We start from the raw sequence: 20,139 nt of genomic DNA, 5'->3' as shown, positions 1-20,139 counted from the left end.
TGTCTTGACAATCACAGACACACTTATTGTGATGCAAGGTTTCTTTTATACAACCAAACCCTTCCATAATACTCACTCCTCGCTAAACTCAAAAGTTGGCAGCCCTGTGCAGTTTAACTTTACACTAGTAAATGAGCTTTCTAGGTTGTTTTGGCAACAATGTTTACCATGATTAATCTTTTTCAGTCCTGTACACACAGTCACAGCGGTGTGTGTGTGTGTGTGTGTGTGTGTGTGTGTGTGTGTGTGGGGTTAATAGGGTTGCCAGATGTTGGTTATTTGATGAGCGAGTGGATGGATGGAGGTTTATTGATTTGGCTCTGTGAATTCAGCACAGTGAAAGATCATTACATTTCCCTTCACTAAAAGCAGCTGAACAATACATTACCTCACCCTACAAGCCTTTCTTCCTTCTGTCTGTCTTATCCCGCTTCCTCCTGTTTTCTCTTTTCATTTTTATGTCATTCTAAATAGTACTTTAGTAGATAAAACTCTAAGGAAGTAAATAAATAAAAAGCCCAGACTCCTTTCTGAATAAAATTATTAATTTCTTTAAAAAACAAAACAAAAAAAAACATTGATACGTTGATCGGTAATGTAAGTTTGTGGATTATATTTGCAAGTTAACTGATTCAACAAGCATTGCAACAAATACAACAAACTGATGCAACAAGCGTTCTTCTGAAGTAACTTAAAAAAAAAAGTGTTTGTCATAAACACCAGGCAGTTCTGCATATTGCTGGATTGTTGAAAGGAGTAAATTAATTTATAAATACCCATTTTGTTCAACTTACAGTTTCGACACATATTCTGTTCAGCAGGATGCAAACAGCGCCCTCTCTGGTCTGGGTCATTAGTGTTTATTTTTATTTTTCAGTGACATCTTCCGTTCAGCATTAATAAGGATGCATTGCTGTTCTCTTAATGCATACTTGTTTTTAAATCTGATTACTAGCTATCTATACCCTGAGCGGAAGAGGAGTTTACTTCCCTCCTTCAGTATCTAAGTGCTTGTGATAATCTGAGTACCGTGTGTGTGTGTGTGTGTGTGTGTGTGTGTGTAGGTGCTTGTGCGCGTCTAATTTTAGTTTTTCACTCTCACCTCTTCAGGTCTGTGAGCTGAATCCTCCTTGGATTACCATCCAACCTTTAATCTTAAAGCATTCCTGCCTAAACTTCAGTCCACACCACGGTCATTGCTATCAAATGAATGTTTGTGTGTGTGTTTCAGGTTGTGTATGTGTGTGTGTGTGAGAAAACTGAGGGCTGAGAAAAAGCTGAGCAGCCTTCTCTTCTCACATCACACTGAACAGACAGCAAGGAGTGTGTGTGTGAAATGAATATGAATGATCAATAACAATTTGTTAGTTTGTCATCATGCCAGAGTGCAATTTTAGCCGCAAGATCTGTATCAATTTAAACTCTCTAATTGACTTTAGGGTCAGTTCTGATGTCATGTTGATTTTATTCACTTTTTCTCAGCACACGTTCATGGTCTTATTGTGTGCGATCCGTTGCTTATCGTGTGTCCAAAGAAACAAACCATTGTATAAGTGTTATTGTATTTTATTTTTATTTTTTTTAATTAGTCTTTTCAATTCAGTTTATAATTCCCTCTATTTTTGTTAGATTTAGTTTAGTTTTTCCCCCCCTCTGAGTTATATGTTATACATACAAAGTTTTATAATACATCAAGTATCTAAATATAAAATAAACATTAGTTTTAGAGTCATAGAAATGTTAGTTTAGTTTATTCTAATATAAAAAAAAGTTACTTTTTTTTTACATTTCCGATAAGGAAAATGCTTTCATTTAGTTTTAATTTTCGTTAACAATAATATCACTGGTTTGTTATCATAATCTTTCGTCACTAACTTGCTCCGCCACTGAAACGACTTTCCTTTTCCACTGACATCATCGAGCCCTCTAACGTTTAAGCCCCTCCCCTCAAACTGCCTTTTCATATAGAAACACTTTCCACCATCCAATCAATTCTCAAACAAATCCTTATTGAATATCGTGTTTCACTTGGAATTCTGTCACCTTACGGAAGTAAAATGAGTTTCAAACGTTGACTTAAAATGCTTCCCCTTGTAATAGTTGATAACACATGTAGGAAGTTTAAAAGTGCCCGTGTATTTGGCACACGGATGTGTGTGTGTGTGTCTGGGTGAGTGTGTATCAGATTTCCGCTGGCACACATACCTCACATAACCAGTATAGTTTTCCCTCTCACTATTAAACACTCTCTCTCTCACACACACATTCAGGCTTGCTGTGTTGTCCCTGTTAAAGAAACACACGTAAATGTGCACTATTCTCGAACAGCTGTTTCTGTGTTTGTAATTCCTGACGGCTGGGCAACCTCCTGTAAAGATGTATTTTCAGAGGGAACCCAGAAGACAACAGGACAGAGACCAGCTCGCTGTCAGAGCAAATCATGAAGTCTAGACGATTCTAGTCTTGCCAAGCCAGACTTTTAAGTGTCAAAGTAAAGTCTGGGCCAATTTGATGCTTATTCTGGCCAAGAAATGCCTGCTTAGACACAGGAAGACACTGTCTGTACATTTTATCAACATGTTAAATGACCAACCACTGGAGTTTTTGTGTGTTTATGTACATTTACCGGTCAAAAGTTTGGAATAATTATGATTTTTAACTTCTTTTTGTCTCTTATGCTCACCAAAGCTGCATTTATTTGATCAAAAATACATTAAATCTGTAATATTGTGAAATATTATAAAATTTTCAAATGACTGTTTTCTATTGTAATATATTTTAAAATGTAATATATTCCAGTGATCAAAGCTGAATTTTCAGCATCATTACTCCAGTCTTCAATGTCACATGATCCTTCAGAAATCATTCTAATGTGATGATTTGCTGCTCAAGAAACATTTCTGATCATCATCAATGTTGAAAATAGTTGTACTGAGCAATATTTTTGTGCAAACCGTGATACACTACCATTCAAAAGTTTGGGGTAAGAAAAAAAAAAAACAACAACAACAGAAGAAATGAATACTTCTTCAGTAAAGATGCATTAAAATGATTAAAGCTGACTGTAAAGACATTTATGTTACAAAAGATTTATATTTGAAAAAGTGCTGTTAATTGAACTTTCTATTCATCAAATTATCCTGAAAAAAATGTGTCAAAAAAGAACCATTATTAATAATTATATACACCAATAATATTTGAGCACCAAATCAGCATATTTCTGAAGGATCTGAAGGGCCAATATTTCAATTTTACAGTTTTTACTGTATTTTTTCGATCAACAGCCTTGGTAAGCAAGCATGAGAGTCTTCTATAAAAAAATAAAAAAACGTAATTATTCCAAACTTATGATTGGCGGTGTATATAAACAGGCCATGGCCCACCACATCTTCTTAGTTTCATTTCTGGTTTTCACTACCTGTGAAAATCTCAGTTTTAAGATCCTCAGAGATGAAGTCAGAACTCGTCTTATGTAATGTAATAAAACAGGATCATGGCCGGAGAACAAAATGGATGAAAGCTGCAAATGCGACAGTACCTGAACAATGAGTGATGTGTGTTTGAGTCGCACAAATCAGCCTAAGGATTGTGTGCATGTGTGTGGATGAAAGTGTATTGTTGATGCAACCTCTCAGTGTTTGTGTGTTTCTTCGAGCCCGAGTTAGCTGGTAATCGGCTTAATAAAAAAACGGCATCAAGCAAAGTTCACTGCGTCACTTAATCTCCCAGTGCATGATGGGTAATCACGCACATTCCACAGTGGATCAGAGCTGAAACTCATTTCTTTCACTTCTTGTCAACTTTTTTTTTACGATTTGTTTATCCGTCCGTCATAGAGAAGTGTAATTATTAATCTCATATTTCTTAGTTTCTCGTAAAATTTTCTCATTCTTTGCTTTTTGGCTGCATTTGGCTCATGATGATGCATGAAGAGCTGTATGATTTCTTGAACAAACGGCAGTCGATGGGTTCGCTCCGCTGGTTCCTGGAGGAACCGGACCCCCCGACCCCTCTTCCTCTCACCCCGTTGCAGGAGTACCTGCAGAGGCTCCTGGAGATAAAGATGATCAGCAATGTGAGTAGTCATAGTGACTGCATCCCTCAGTGACTAGGCCTTATGTAGATTTACTATTGTATATAATGAATCAAACGGCTCTTTGGAATACTTGATTCTGATTGGTCAGACGTGGCATTCTGCATTGAAATATTTTTGTAAATTGGCCGCAATGCTGTATAATTAACCATTGTCTCAGACTGATGTCTCACACCTCTGCACCATTTTGAAAGCAATATTTCATATTTGTTTATTTGGTAAGCAGCCGTGTAAAAATGTCCAGTCGGCTTGAAATAATCTTAAGAATGAAATTCTACATATTGTTTTCTTCTTAATTTTAATGTTTTGTATTCCCAAATAAAAAAATTTTATTCCCTTAAATTCCTGAGAATGTATTTGATTTTAAAGAAGAATTCAAATCTTTGAACAAAACCATTAAAAACCTCTTAAAATCATTCTAAATATCCATTCTTAATGTTAGGATATCATCCAATTCTGTTTAATGAATTTATGTTAATGAAGTATTATAATATGAATACATTTTAAGAAGTTTGTACGAGTGTTCCTAAAAACCCTTTCTTTATAGTTATTTTTTTTAACAGGAGTACTTACTAAAAACCATTTAAAGAAAATAGAGTTTATAAATAGAATATATAATTTTACAGTTTTGGCTGTAAACAAATGATTTTAGCTAATGGAAAGATTTCACTGGCTTGTGAATGCTTCTTTTGCAATGAAATTGCCACGATTTTCCACAAAGGCTTTAATAGACAACAACTAATTGAATATTATTTAGTGAATTTGATTAATCGGAGTTAGTTTCTTAGTTAATTTCATCATAGTTTTCTCATGCTAGTTATCAGGGAGGTTAGTCCTGTGTCAGCTTGGACACTTGAGTTTCCAGCACACGTCAGCAGAGCTTGAAAGTGAGTTTGTGTGGCTGAGATCACACAGGATGAACATGAGTGTGTGTGTGTGTGTGTGTGTGTATGTGTTGATGTGTCATTCTTCCTGTAAAAATGACTCGAATTCCAGCTTTCACTTGTGGGTGGGACTTTCATTGTGACAGACAGATGGGACTCACACCCAAAACCACTTAATTTTCTTTTTTTGAAAACTGAAGCTGCTATAGGAAATGTGTAAAAAAATGCAAATTACCTTCATGCTATTCTCTCTCTATCTCTCTCAAATACAGTTAGAGGAACCCTTGCAACTAGGGTGACCCCCATCAAACAAACCAAATGTGGGACGATTATTAGTTTGTGTGGGACAATGTGGGATGTTACCAACACTAAAACATAACCTGAAACTGTTATATAATGCCTATCTAACTTAATAAAAACGTTTGTATTCTGCCTTTCAGCTGCTAAAAGTTATTTTATTCTTTAGTCCCTACCAGAAAACACCATTACATCACAATGTAACACAACATGTCTTTATTTTACATGTCATTTAAATTCAACATCACTGAGCCCAAAGGCAGCAGGCATCATGCAGATAACTATCTTTGAAACAGTTCTGACCAAGTCCAACTAAAATCCAACAAAATAAACTATGAACAAATAAAATATAAAACAACATGAAATTAGATCATTGACAGTCTTATATATTAAGAATATATTAAACCAAAAAGTCATCTTTTTTTTTTTAGAAAGGATGTGAATTAAAACAACCACAGCAAGCAACAAGTTGATAAATTCTGTAAATTTTTAATTTTAATTGACCGAATTATCCATTTGTTTTCTGACAGGGAACACACGGAACGATTCGATTCTGGTCCACATTTTGATTGACAGCCGTCACAACCTACTAGTGATCGTGTTTACTCCTTTCTTTTCAACCATTGGATAGGATCTAAAAAACGACTGTTGTATTTGTACTTCTGACGAAGCGCTGTTAAATATAGGTGAAAAACCACGCCGGAAAAAGGATAAATAAAATGCTTTCTTAAAAAAGCAAAAGAACGCATGCACGTTTTCTTAGTATGATCATTAAAAACCAATAGACTGATGAAAATGCGGGACATTTTCTCAATATGCGACGTGCGGGACAAGAGGTGAAAATGCTGTGTGGTACAACGCAAAGCGGGACGGGTGGTCACCCTACTTTTAACCATGCAGAACAGCATGGAAACAGTCTAAAACACTCTAGAAGCCACATAGTAACATACTAAAAACAATGTCCATTGTCCACCCAGATTACTCCAGCAACCACATAGCAACGCACTAACAACCACTCAGATCACCCCAGCAACCACATAGTAACGCACTAACAACCACTCAGATCACCCCAGCAACCACATAGCAACGCCCTGTCAACCACCCAGATCACTACAGCAACTGCATAGCAACGCACTAACCACTCAGATCACCCCAGCAACCACATAGCAATTCCCTATCAACCACCCAGATTACTCCAGCAACCACATAGTAATGAACTAACAGCCTCTCAGACCAAACAAGCAACCCGCATAACAACACACTAACAACCACTCAGATCACTTCAGCAACCACATAGTAACACACTAACAACCATTTAGATCACCCCAGCAACAACATAGTAATGCACTAACAACCACTCAGATCACCCCAGCAACCACATAGTAACACACTAACAACCATTTAGATCACCCCAGCAACAACATAGTAATGCACTAACAACCACTCAGATCACCCCAGCAACCACATAGCAACGCACTAATAACCACATAGTAACACACTAACAACCACTCAGATCACCCCAGCAACCACATAGTAACGCACTAACAACCACTCAGATCACCCCAGCAACCACATAGTAACGCACTAACTACCATTTAGATCACCCCAGCAACCACATAGTAACGCACTGACAACCACTCAGATCACCCCAGCAACCACATAGCAACGCACTAACAACCACATAGTAACACACTAACAACCACTCAGATCACCCCAGCAACCACATAGCAACGCACTAATAACCACATAGTAACACACTAACAACCACTCAGATCACCCCAGCAACCACATAGTAACGCACTAACAACCACTCAGATCACCCCAGCAACCACATAGTAACGCACTAACTACCATTTAGATCACCCCAGCAACCACATAGTAATGCACTAACAACCACTCAGATCACCCCAGCAACCACATAGCAACGCACTAACAACCACATAGTAACACACTAACAACCACTCAGATCACCCCAGAAACCACATAGTAACGAACTAACAACCACTCAGATCACCCCAGCAACTGTAAAGAAATGCACTCAGAATGCCCTAGCAACCTTACAATACTACATGGCAACCACATTGCAATGTGCTAATGTACACACATACACAAAGCGGTAACTTCAGAAGTCTAAAAGCCCGCAGTTTTTGGTTGTGTTGAGCGTTTGTGTATGTTTATGAGCATCTGAGACCTTCTCTCAGAAGCGGAAAGGGATTTTCGTGTTAGCAGTAGAGATTTATGATGCTAGCAATGTTTATGCAGTGGTTGTGGTGATGTTCTCTTGGGCGTTTTAAATCAGAGCAGTGTACTTGTTATGATGCACTACTGTGTGTAGTGAAGACGTTTAAGTTCACGTTGGACGTTTTCATGTCACAAAGACAAATGTTGGTGATAGGACCATCCAAGTGTGTGTGTGTGTGACCCGTCTGTGTATCATGACTAAGAGGTTACAGTAGCTCTGTTCTGCCTGTTTCTGCAGCACAAAGACCCTGTGTGAAAGACCAATGAATTGGCATTTGCACAAACACACACACACACACACACACACACACACACACACACACACACACACACACACACACACACACACACACACACACACACACACACACACACACACACACACACACACACACACACACACACACACACACACACACACAGAAAAGCACACAAACTGCTCGACGTCTCACACAAATATTTCTCCCTGAATGCAAACCGCCTACAAGCTCCAGCCACAATGAACAGAGGCTATTGAACAAAGAGAGAGATGATTCTGTTTTCCACAATGAGCATAACCTCAAAACATCTCATGATGATGATGATGATTAAAAACCCTCCACACACAGTAAGTGCACATAATGCACAATAGACATGTTTACATGCGGATCAATCGGGTTTCAGATTCTGAAAGTTCTGTTTATACGAACACTAAACATTTAAATCCAAAATAGATATATATTTGTTGACATGCAGTATATATATACTGAGCAAAGGTCGGGTGATAATTATACAATGAGAATAATTGTCATTTTTGCCTTGATGACATTTCTAAAAAGATTATGCCTGTTATGAAATATTTAGTAATATATATATATTTTTTTTTTTCACTGACAAGTTAGTAAGAAAAAAGAATGAAATGTGCGGTTGTTCTTAAGACATAAATCGCGTGTTTTCCAATTGTTCGGATTAGGGATGCTAACAATTAATCGACAATCAATTATGTAAGGGATAATGTACATCCAGCCGGTTGATCAGGATCCTGCATCACCCTGAAGGGGTTTATTCTGCGATAACAACCGGCTGGATGTACAGTATCACGCTTAATACACAGCTTGCCACATAAGTAAATAATTAGACATGAAATATTGACTTGAGTTTAAATATTTTATTAGGTCTTTGAATGCAAAGCTTCCGCGGAGAGAGCAGTTGCTAGTTCAAGTTCAAAATAGACGGATATTTAAGGGATACGGTATTCAGTCATACCACTTATTACAACGGCATTTCGCCACATAAATAATTATGAGGATACGAGATTGATTCGAGATGAAACGGTTTTAAAATCTTGCCTGTTTGTTATCTTATAATCCATTACAGAACAAAACAATCGTTGCAAAATGGCAGCATCTGCATTTGTATGAAACAATAGAGCGAGACTACGACACCCGGTTGACATAAATAATTGTACACAAAATATTAATTTGAGTTTTAAAATTATTAACTCACCAAACGCAAAACTTCCACAAAGAAAAATAGTTCCTAGGAAGCGTACAGCGCTGGCTTCAGTTACACGGATGAGCCTGTGTTATCAGTTTTTACCGGGTGTTATCGGGAAATAATGCTACCATCATGTGCAATTGGACATTTACATTTACATTTAGTCATTTAGCAGACGCCCTTATCCAAAGCGACTTACAAATTAGGACTAAGTTCAGCGAGTCATCATAAAGAGGCAAAAGCAACAACAACGCAGGAAGTGCTCAAAATACGAAGTTCAGGTATTATTCAGAGTAGCATAAGCCTGATAAGTGATGTTTCAAAGGGAAAGGATTTTTTTTTTTTTTTTTTTTCTATAAGGTTAAGTGCTCGCGGAAGAGATTGGTTTTCAGCTGTTTTTTGAATGTTGTCAGGGATTCTGCATTCCGGATGAGGGTGGGGAGAGCGTTCCACCAGCATGGAACTGTAAATGAGAATGTTCTGGAAAGTGATTTTGTGGCTTTCTGTGATGGAACCACGAGACGTCGCTCGTTGACCGATCGTAGGTGTCTGGTAGGGATGTAGACTCGTAGGAGTGAGTGAAAGTAGGAGGGAGCTGAGCCTGTGATAGTTCTGTAAGCAAGCGTCAGTGCCTTGAACTTGATGCGAGCAGCTAGAGGTAGCCAGTGCAGAGAGATGAACAGAGGAGTGACGTGGGCCCTCTTGGGCTCGTTGAAGACAAGACGAGCTGCAGCATTCTGGATCATCTGTAGGGGTTTGGTCGCACATGCTGGGAGTCCAGCCAGAAGGGCATTGCAGTAGTCAAGCCTAGAGATGACCAGGGCCTGGACGATAAGTTGTGTTGCATGCTCAGTTAGGAAAGGCCTGATCTTCCTGATGTTGTGCAGTGCAAACCTGCATGATCGAGCTGTCTTTGAAATGTGATCTGTGAAGGTCAGCTGGTCATCAAACGTTACTCCAAGATTTCTGACCGATCTTGATGGGGTGATTAATGATGACTCTAGCTGGATGGTGAAGTCGTGCTGTAGAGACGGATTGGCAGGGAGGACGAGAAGCTCAGTCTTTGCCAGGTTGAGCTGCAGGTGGTGTTCCTTCATCCATGTGGAGATGTCCGCCAGACAGCTTGAGACCCGTGCAGCTACTGTGGGATCATCTGGTTGAAAGGAGAGGAAGAGCTGTGTGTCATCAGCATAGCAGTGGTAGGAAAAACCGTGTGCCTGTATGATGTGTCCCAGTGATGTGGTGTAGATGGAGAAGAGGAGGGGACCAAGAACTGAACCCTGGGGAACCCCTGTGGTCAGCTGATGTGCTCTGGATACCTCGCCTCTCCATGCGACCTTGAAGGACCTACCTGTGAGATAGGACATTTTCTACTTCTGAAGTCGTGAATACGACCTCATCGCGTAAAAATTTTGACTTGATTTTTTTTTACTAGGAAACTAGTATTTATGATAATTCCTATAGTACGTGAAGGCAGCATAACATATTGCTGTATGGTGCGATTGACCAATCAGAATCAAGTATTCCACAGAGCCGTGTAATAATTGTTGATAATAGCTTAATCAAGACCAGTCAATCTGAACGATCAAACCAATCCGAGTGCTTTCCAGCTGTAAAACAGTGTCCAATTGGTCTCTACACATCGTCTCTACCCACTATACCCACTATACCCACTATACCCACCCACCACACCCAAGATCCAGTTTCCATTGGTTGAACTTTCAAATGACGCTGGAAGTCCTATAGCTTTAGCCAAGAAGTGTCATCTACACATTGGCTTATGTTGTGTTTGGGCTTGTTCGAGACCACCTGCTCTAAATTAACATAAGCTATCTACTACCACAGATCACGTTTTCATGTAAAGCACTTGTTAAATGATGGTCATATTCCCAATATTCACTGTAAAGCCAAGCTTCTTAGCTTTAAAACCACACCTATTTTGTGCTGGTTAAGCAAGTGGCTGTTAAAGGGATAGTTCACCCAAAAATGAAAATGCTGTCATCATTTACTCACCCTCAAGTTGTTTCAAACCTGTATGAATTTCTTTTTTCTGCTGAACACAAAAGATGATATTTTGAAAAATGTCTGTAACCAAACAGTTGATGGACCCCATTGACTTCCATAGTATTTTTTTCCCCTACTATGGAAGTCAGTGGGGTCCATCAACTGTTTGATTACAGACATTTTTCAAAATATCATCTTTTGTGTTCAGCAGAAAAAAGAAATTCATACAGGTTTGAAACAACTTGAGGGTGAGTAAATGATGACAGAATTTTCATTTTTGGGTGAACTATCCCTTTAAGTAACATGCTAACTTAGTAGCGCCCCTGCTTCGGATTTAAGAGATTAACGATTAATTGATTGTTAATTTAAACAATGATCGATTATGGGAATTTTTGTATATTGACATCCCAGGTTCAGACTCCTGTTGACCACGCCTGTCAATCTCTTATTGAAACTTAATTTGGAGCAAGCTCTGTCGGAAAGATTGAGGTGTTTACATGAAGGCTTTTCAATCCAATTGAGCCATCAAATGGATTATTTGTTTGCATGTAAACATAGCTAATGTGACTAACTGGACTAACTTCTCAACAGGCCATGGCATTCGAGGTATCATTCATGTCTGTTGAGCAAAAGGCACTAATAAGATCATCACACTGACCTCATGTGTTAAAGAGCCCATCCGTCACTGCACTACTGACACACAACGCTGTGCATCTGCACCTTCTCAAAGCCACTTCCTCTGTCAGCTGCTTTTAGGTCAGCAGGATTCTGCCGGGTGTTATTTTAATGTTCCTCAGAGGCAGAAAACTAAAATAGAACAAATTACTAAGTGCTAATTTAACGTGATATTTAATTCTGACTGAAAAATTCAGGCGAGATAGTGATGTTATAAGGTGTCTGTGATGTCTGCAGTGTTCTGACGTATGAAGGGTTGCATGGAAAAATGAAGTGTGAAACAGCCTTTACACATGGCATTGTGTGCGTGCACACTGTTCACTTTTTGTTCCCTTGAAGCAGTTTTCACAGTAATTTGTATACCTGTGTGAATCAGACTCTGTACATGAGGGGTTTTTGGGGGAATTTTGGGGGAGTTGATGAACAAAACAGAGCCCTTGATGTGTGTGTGTGTGTGTGTGTGTGTGTGTGTGTGTGTGTGTGTGTGTGTGTATGTGTTTGGAGTTTTTGGAAACTTGGTTTGTTGGTAATTAAATCACAAGCTCACATCAGAGACTTCTAGATTATTTTGGCTGATTGATAGTTCAGTGATGATAAAAGTTACTTTCTACTGCTCCAAGAGTCCGGCTGTGGAACTGCAGGTGTCACACACATTTCCTGTTTCCCAATGAGCAGACTAAGGGTAATTTCATTTAAATTCTTCTTTTTTAACTTGTATACCATTCACTATATATTTTATTTCATTTATTTCATTTATTTCATTTATTTCATTTATTTCATTTATTTCATTTTTATTTTATTTTATTTCATTTAATTTATTTTATTACTGCCTAGACGTGACTATCATATGTACTCCTCACTTTATTTTATTTTATATATTTTTAACTTCCTAGAAGTGACAATTATATGTACCCTTCACTATTTTATTTTCATTTTATTTTTTAAGCTTCTTAGAAGTGACCATGATATGTACCCTTCCATGTATATTTCATTTTTTTATCTTAACTTCCTAGAAGTGACCATCATCTAATGAGCAGCCTTGTGTACAAGGGATTCCTTGCGGGATTCAGTTGCTGTGTTGCATTCAGTCTGACCCGAAGTGTAGCGTCCCCAGTGACCTTCAAGAATCTCATTTGGTATTTGTCTTGTGTTAACCAAATACACTTATGATCTGTCTGTAGCACTGACACCTGTTTGTGTTTGGCATACACAGCCTCATTCCCTGTATATACACACACACACACACACACACACACACACACACACACACACACACACACACACACACACACACACACACACACACACACACACACACACACACACACACACACACACACACACACACACACACACACACACACACACACACACACACACACACACAAAAGAGTGTTGGCTTATTAGCGCTTATATCTGTGTCAGTAGCATCTATTTGTGTATGTAAACATGTATGTCTACATCTCAATCAAATGATGGCAGATAGGATGTTGTTCATTACAACTTTTTATTCTCAAATGAGCAAGAAAAACATAATGTAAATAAATATGATAAATGTAATGGGCTTGTGCATACGTTGGAAGAAATACTGACCTGTGATCAGATCACCCTGTTCTAATGAACCATGTTCCACCAGAGACTAAGCAGCAAACTGATCTGAGGTCAGTAGTTTGGGATCACACATTTAGCTCCAGATGTGTGCAGCGGTGCACTCTAGTTCAGTTTAAAATGACATTAATGTTCAGAAAGTCTCCATCAGTGATATATTCAGCTCTCTGTGATGTGTATAAATGAGTGGTGTTCTTCATTAGCGTCGTGGTTAATTGGACTGTCCCAAAGTAACAAAGCAGAAGCCTGATGAAGCTCGTCCTCTAAGGCTAAATTAAGGCCAGATTTCACAAGGCTCGTGAGTGAATCATGTTGAGAGTTTTCTGGGTTCATAGCAGGAGGGTAAATTAAAAACACATTTACTTATTTCAGAAATGTTGAGAGACTAACACATGCAAAAATGTACAGATTCCACCAAGAATACCTTAGTTAGTGTGGTAATTGTAAATCTCTAACTCTCAGTATGAGCTCTAGTAATAGTGATGGTTGTCAGACTGTCTGACTAGTGCTCGGCTCTTCTGAGTTTTTGGATTTAATGAGTTCATGAGAGACGAGTGAACTCTAGGATTTCTGTGTCCCATCAGAGCACGCAATGCCTATTTATAGTGAGAGAGGAGGCGTGTGTGCATGTGTTTCTCTGGATGATGAAATACACTCCATACAGCTATTCTCATGCTCGTGTTTTTGTGCAGCTGTGTGTGTTTAATTTCAGGCTGAATCTCAGCGTTCTACCATGCACACGAGAATAATTATAATGAACCTTTTTTTATTTCTTCCATATATAGAGTATGACCTCATTTTTTGATTCAGAATCCATGATGACATCATTACGTTGATCATAAGAGTGCGTGTGTGTGTGTGTGTGTGTGTGTGTGTTTAATTTCAGGCTGAATCTCAGCGTTCTACCATGCACACGAGAATAATTATAATGAACCTTTTTTTTATTTCTTCCATATATAGAGTATGACATCATTTTTTGGTTCAGGATCCACGATGACATCATCACATTGATTATAAGAGTGCGTGTGTGTGTGTTTAATAGTGTAGCTTAAAATGAAAAATCTGTCTTTTTTTTTTTACTCACCTCACGTTTTTAAGTAAATTATACCAGCTAACCTTTCAGGTATGTTCATGCATGAAAGTGTGCTTGTGTTTCTTTGTATTGAATATCAGATGTCTTTTAAATTCTTTTCTTTCTCTCTCTCTCTGAGTCATTCTCTCCATATTTCCCTCCAGTTGCTCAGTCACCACCTGGCACGGCTTTGATTTTTACACGCGCGCAGCTCGGACGCCTACAGCCGAGTGTGTGTGTGTGTGTTTGTGTGTGTGTGTGTGTGTGTGTGTGTGTGTGTGTGTGTGTATGTGTGTGTGTGTGTGTGTGTGTGTGTGTGTGTGTGCTAAACCTCTCCCTGATCCCTCGTTTCCATCCAGTAGACTCGTTACAGCGGATGCAGGTGCTCTGCGATCTGTTCTGTCTCTGTCCAGGGTCAGCTGGCGACCCTTCGTGACCCTCATTAATCCACACCATAACAGACGTATAACGGACATAATGACTGGATGTTCCTTCTCCAACTAATGGAGAACTTCACAATGCAAACATTGTGTAAAATGTTGGGATCAAACGTTCCATATGATGCTAATAGTGTTTGATAAATGTTCTCACAGTGCTTGGAATTTTTTTTCTTGGTGCAACATTATTTGAATGTCCATTAGATTATTTTAAGCTGATAATGAAATTTGCAAATTGGGGCCAATTCATGAAACAAGCAGAACTCGTTTCTGTGTAAATTGTTGGTTAACTCTTTCCCCGCCATCTTTTTTATTTATTTATTTATTTTTATTTATTATAAAAGTTGCCAGCCAGCTCCAGCATTTTTGATGATTTTTAAAAACTTTCATGTTTTCACATAAATATCTGAACATATAATATATAATATTTATACAAAAAAACATTTTACTCAAGCTTGATGCATTCTTTTTTTTTTTGTATTGAACGTGGGTAAGTTGCATAAAAAAGCAACATTTTGAATGAAAAGCTGAGAAAATCGCTTTTTTGTCAAAGTCTGTGTCTGAATCTGATTCAGATTGATGGTCAAAGCATAGATTGAGATTGAGTCCATCAAAGCTTGAACAGTCCAATAGCTTTTTGTGAGTCAACATTTCATTTCGTTAGGAAGTTTTGATTTATATGCTGTTTAATGTTTGATAATCGTGTTATTTTACATGAGCATAAGTAAGCAATGCTTTTATCACTTGTTTCTGCTTGTTTTTGAATTCAGAGAGATTCTGTACTCTTTCAGAAGATGCGTGATAGCGCCCCCTACCGTATTACAGTGAAAATTACGGATTGCTGGAAAATTCCCCAAAATGGCATGGAAAGAGTTAAAGTATTATTATATACAATCTTAAATTGTTACATTAAATTCCGTGCAATAATTTATAGTTTACACTGAAATTCTTTCTGCATGTTTTAATGAGCCACAATATTTTAAGTGCCATGTTAAAAGAACATTCTTGTAAACATGGAATTTTTACACTTGCCAATATAATATAACATTAAAAATGTTAAAAAACGGTTTGTTTCAAAAAATTAGCACACGTAAAATGTAGCACACAGAACGTTGCGAGAAATTGAAAATGTATAAAATACTTCTTTAAATACGATGTACCATCCGAAATATATTGTTATTATTATATATTAGTGTTTTTTAGATTTTTACTACATTAAAAGAACATCTTTGTAAATGTATTTTTTTTTATGAAACTGTAGTTCTATACATTAAACAACACAATTTGCAATTGGACCATTACAAATCAACGTTCCAAGAATGTTAAAAAGTTTGATCTGTATGTTTGCGGTTTTAGGAACATTATGGTATGTTTATGTACCGGTAACTAAGAAAGTTACATTGATGCATTAAAAAACTGAGATTTTAACATTTGCACAACCCAAGTGGAATGTTTAGAAAACGTTTTAATGCTTAGAACTTTAATTCTGTGTAGCGCTTCACCAAACGTTATGAATCGCCTGTTGTTGACCTATTCCTAATTTGTATGTTGCTTTAAATAGAAAGTTCTGCTAAATACCAGGATGTAAATATGAATGGAAAATTTGCCACCAGGAAGTGTGTTGCATCTCTCTTTGGTGTTCTTCGGTCATTGCTGATGTCTGGACTTGAATTAAGTAGCAGAACTACTGTAAATCTGCTGCCCAGACGCTCACTGGATCAGCTCCAGATGTGCAATATATCTGCTGTATGCTGGTTTGAGGGGGTTAATCTGTGGATAAAGACAGAATCTGGATTATAATCCACCATTATCATACTGGAGCTGGCAGACGAACTCTGACTGGTTTGGAGTGGAGAGTTGTGCAGGTGGACTGACCGACACTGGTTTGAACCGGACAGGCGGTTCTGGCTCAGTTCTGACTTTAGGATTTGATGGAAACTGGCTTGAGCGCAGTGGAGATGGGGGCCACTCCATCATTCAGACAAATGTGGACTAATATGTTGTCGACTCAGAGGGTAAATGAATTATGCTAATGCTTTTGTGCTGCATTACTACACCAAAGATCATATTATGTTGTGTTTTAAGAGGAAACATATTCATTTTATTTACAATAAGGTCCTATTAGTTTACATTAGTTAGTGCAATAAGCAATTTGTTACAGTATTTATTAATATTTGCTATAAAAATACAACTGTTCATTGTTAGTTCATGTCTATTCAATAATAATAACAGATACAACTCTTGATTTTAATAATGCATTAGTAAATGTTGAAACTAACATTAAGAAATTCTTTAGAAGTATTTTAAATTGTTAACTAATGTTAACAAATGGAGCCTTATTTTGAAGTGTATTTGCATAGCTTGTGGTTGTATTTATAGTATTTCTCAGTGAAACTGCTTGGTTTGTTGTTTAATGGTAGTGTTTAAAAAGCTTTTTCAATAATTTTTTCACTTTAACATGTATAATTGTACTTTTTATTGTACTTTTTTTCATGGATGACTCACTTTGGTTGAAGTCTCTTTGGATAGAAGTGTCTGCTAAATAAATAACTGCTCATGTAAACTGGATGATGCATTTAAAACCCTAACCTTCACGTTTAATATTAAACCAACTGAGCCAAAAATACATTCTTACTATTTTTAGATGTAAAATTACATCTACAACAAATTATGAAGAAATTTTCCATGTGGGGACGTCCCCAAGCTAATGTGAAGTTTTGATGTTTTTTTTGTTGTTTTTTTCTCGAGATTTGCAAAACCTGCCCACATGAACAGCACCATAAAGCATCTTCACTTCTAGGTGCATCTTCAAAGAAATAGTTTGTGGATGGATTAGTTTAGACAGCAGGGTCAGTATTACAGAAACACCCTATCCTCTCTGTTTAGGAACCATGGTCATTTCACTTAGGAAATAGAGCTTTTTCAAATCTTAAGTCAGGAAGTTTCATATAGCCCCAGATCTATAGACTTGCACTTGCAGCCACTCATAGACGTCTTACTTTGCATTGCTTTATATGTTAGACATCCAGACATCCGTTTATTGCATAATACGCCGTCTCACTGATCAAAACCACAAGACTATCTGCAATCAAACAGCAGATTTTCGTTTTGCTCTCTTTAAACCTTCAGCTGCTTTTGTAGTGTGCACTAAAGACTGGGTTGTGTAAGAGGAGGTGATCTGTGTTTAAATGAGGCCGGCTAATCGTATTAGGTCATTTGAATTACCCAGATGCTGAGCGGGGACTTTGGCACTGTGTGTGTTTCTTAGCTCTATTCTTCCATTGCTAGTTTTAATAGCCTTAAAGAAATAGCTCACCAGAAATGAAAATTCAGTCATTAGGGGCATTCGTTGTTATAGGAACTCAGTTACAGGAACTAGGCTCCAGGGCGGTCCCCCGAAACCTAAATATTTCCCAGGGCCATTTTCCTGGTTGCATTTCGCACTGTAAGTCGGGACTCTGAATGAATGAATGATTCAATGACTCACACACAAATACTTCTTGTTTCATTATTACTAGAGCAATTTTGATCTAATCCCTTAACTAATCAAAATGAATAATTCAATTACATACATTTTAAGTCACTTTTTTCAATGTAATTGATGCAATAGTTATTTGAAGTGTCAAGTTACTTTAAAAAAGATATGCTCTGTTTTGATCGCTACTGCAGACATCAGCGTTTATATCCAAGCCGTAAAGCTACTCTGTGATCATTTGATTGTGTGTAAGACAGAAATAATGATACTGTTAGGTTGAAAAGACAGTTAGTGAAGCTGTTTAATACTTGATAACCGCTTTCTCTGGGTCAGCGGCAGCGCGAATGCAGATTTAAATGTTCAGGTGAGGTTTAATAGAAAGCCGAATCATTGTGTCACGATCACGTGTGTGTTTGAATCGAGATCGTGATATTTTAACGATTAATCGTGCAGCTCCAATTTATAATGATCGCAAAAATAAAAAAATGGCCTTAAAATGATAAAAAAGTAAAACATTTTGGTTTGTTCCTCACTCACATTACTTCAGAAAACATGGAATATAGCGCTCAGGTCGTATGCACTACTTTAACCTGTTAACTGTCACCCCCCTTTTTTTGAGTAGACATGAAAATGCACATTTCAAACTTAAATGGTTGTAATTAAAGAATGCTTTGGAGTATAGACGTACAATTGGTCTTGTTTTAAAGAAGACATTTGGCAGATTTGTTTAGAAGTGAAATAAATTAAGAAAGTGAAACAGAAAAAAAGTTATAGAAGTTTGAGTTTATGGAAATGTACAATGTAAAAAATTAATTATTCATATTTTATATGAAATATATATTTTTAAAACCTGGGTGACTCTAAAACTGCAAAAAAATCAAAGTAAAAAATCTGAACAAGTTGTGTTTCAAAATTTAGGTTGATATCTCAAAAAATGAGCTTTCAGTAAGATTTTGTTTGGGCGCAGTACCAAACTTTTTCACTAGGTGACAACCAGACTCCATTACTGCCCATATAAGGGCGCCTCCATTTCCATATGTGGTTTGAGTGATCTGAACCATTATTTCCACAATTTTCATGCAATTTATGAAGTAGACATTCTATTCAGAAGTAGGATATGGGAAGTTTGGCAGATTTTGATATGAATTCAACAATAAAAAGAACATGTTTGTGCGCTATAGCTCGCTGCCACATCACAAATGGTGAATCTATAATTTTTTTCTTCATATTTGAAACATTTTCAGACCCTTTTTTCTAAAATAATTGAATGGATGCTATCTTTTGAACTCTTTGCATGAAAACAAACAGGTTTCTACCATTCTTTCATGATTTTTCATGTTCATTGCTATTTCAAAATAAAGGTCTGAACACACCTTAGGAATATGAAAATATTCTTGTTGCAAATTGATAAATTACGGCTCCTCTGTAATTTATTTTGAAAATCAGTCACCAAATATGAAAACTAGAGATTGTAAGCTTTCAAATGATATATCGTTTGTCAAGATTAGTTTAGGTTTAGTATAGGATATTACTGTTTTAAATATGTAATGGATTTGGGCCCACCGGTGGGCCCGTGACACTTAACAGAACTGTACATTTATAATACTTTTGTGGTTTCAACTGCTGTTATTTCAAAAAGAGCTACGTAAAGATTATTGAAAAATTTCTCCTCGGATGAAAGAAATTCATATGGGTTTCGAGCGACATGAGGAAATGACTTGGTTTAATTTTTGGTGAACTATACCTTTAAACAATCGACCAAATTTGTATTTTTATTGTGGAGTGCAGAAACCCCGATCATCACCCACATGTACATCCTGTGCACACAAACACACTCGCAAAGGTTTGAGCGCTCATCCTGTCTGCTGGCTGAATGC

At 37.4% G+C, this 20,139-nt stretch overlaps 1 protein-coding gene and 2 long non-coding RNA genes across 13 annotated transcripts in view; 1 reads left to right on the top strand and 2 right to left on the bottom strand.

The window, feature by feature from the left end:
• Positions 1 to 20,139, bottom strand: part of LOC309478219 — a 248,457-nt gene that overhangs the window by 106,850 nt on the left and 121,468 nt on the right. The gene's annotated exons all lie outside the window — the stretch shown is intronic.
• fnbp1b (formin binding protein 1b) overlaps positions 1 to 20,139 on the top strand; it is an 86,189-nt gene that overhangs the window by 15,960 nt on the left and 50,090 nt on the right. The gene's annotated exons all lie outside the window — the stretch shown is intronic.
• LOC309478223 lies at positions 15,272 to 19,982 on the bottom strand. Its single transcript, XR_014198875.1, has 2 exons — positions 19,853 to 19,982; positions 15,272 to 18,852 (listed from the first exon to the last, which is right to left on the bottom strand). It is a non-coding gene; the product is annotated as an uncharacterized lncRNA (long non-coding RNA).

The sequence above is a fragment of the Leuciscus leuciscus genome (assembly GCF_965113295.1).
Source record: "Leuciscus leuciscus genome assembly, chromosome: 16".
Classification (NCBI taxonomy): Eukaryota; Metazoa; Chordata; class Actinopteri; order Cypriniformes; family Leuciscidae; genus Leuciscus; species Leuciscus leuciscus.
Note: the sequence above shows the minus strand (reverse complement) of the source record. Positions and strands in the feature narration are given on the sequence as shown.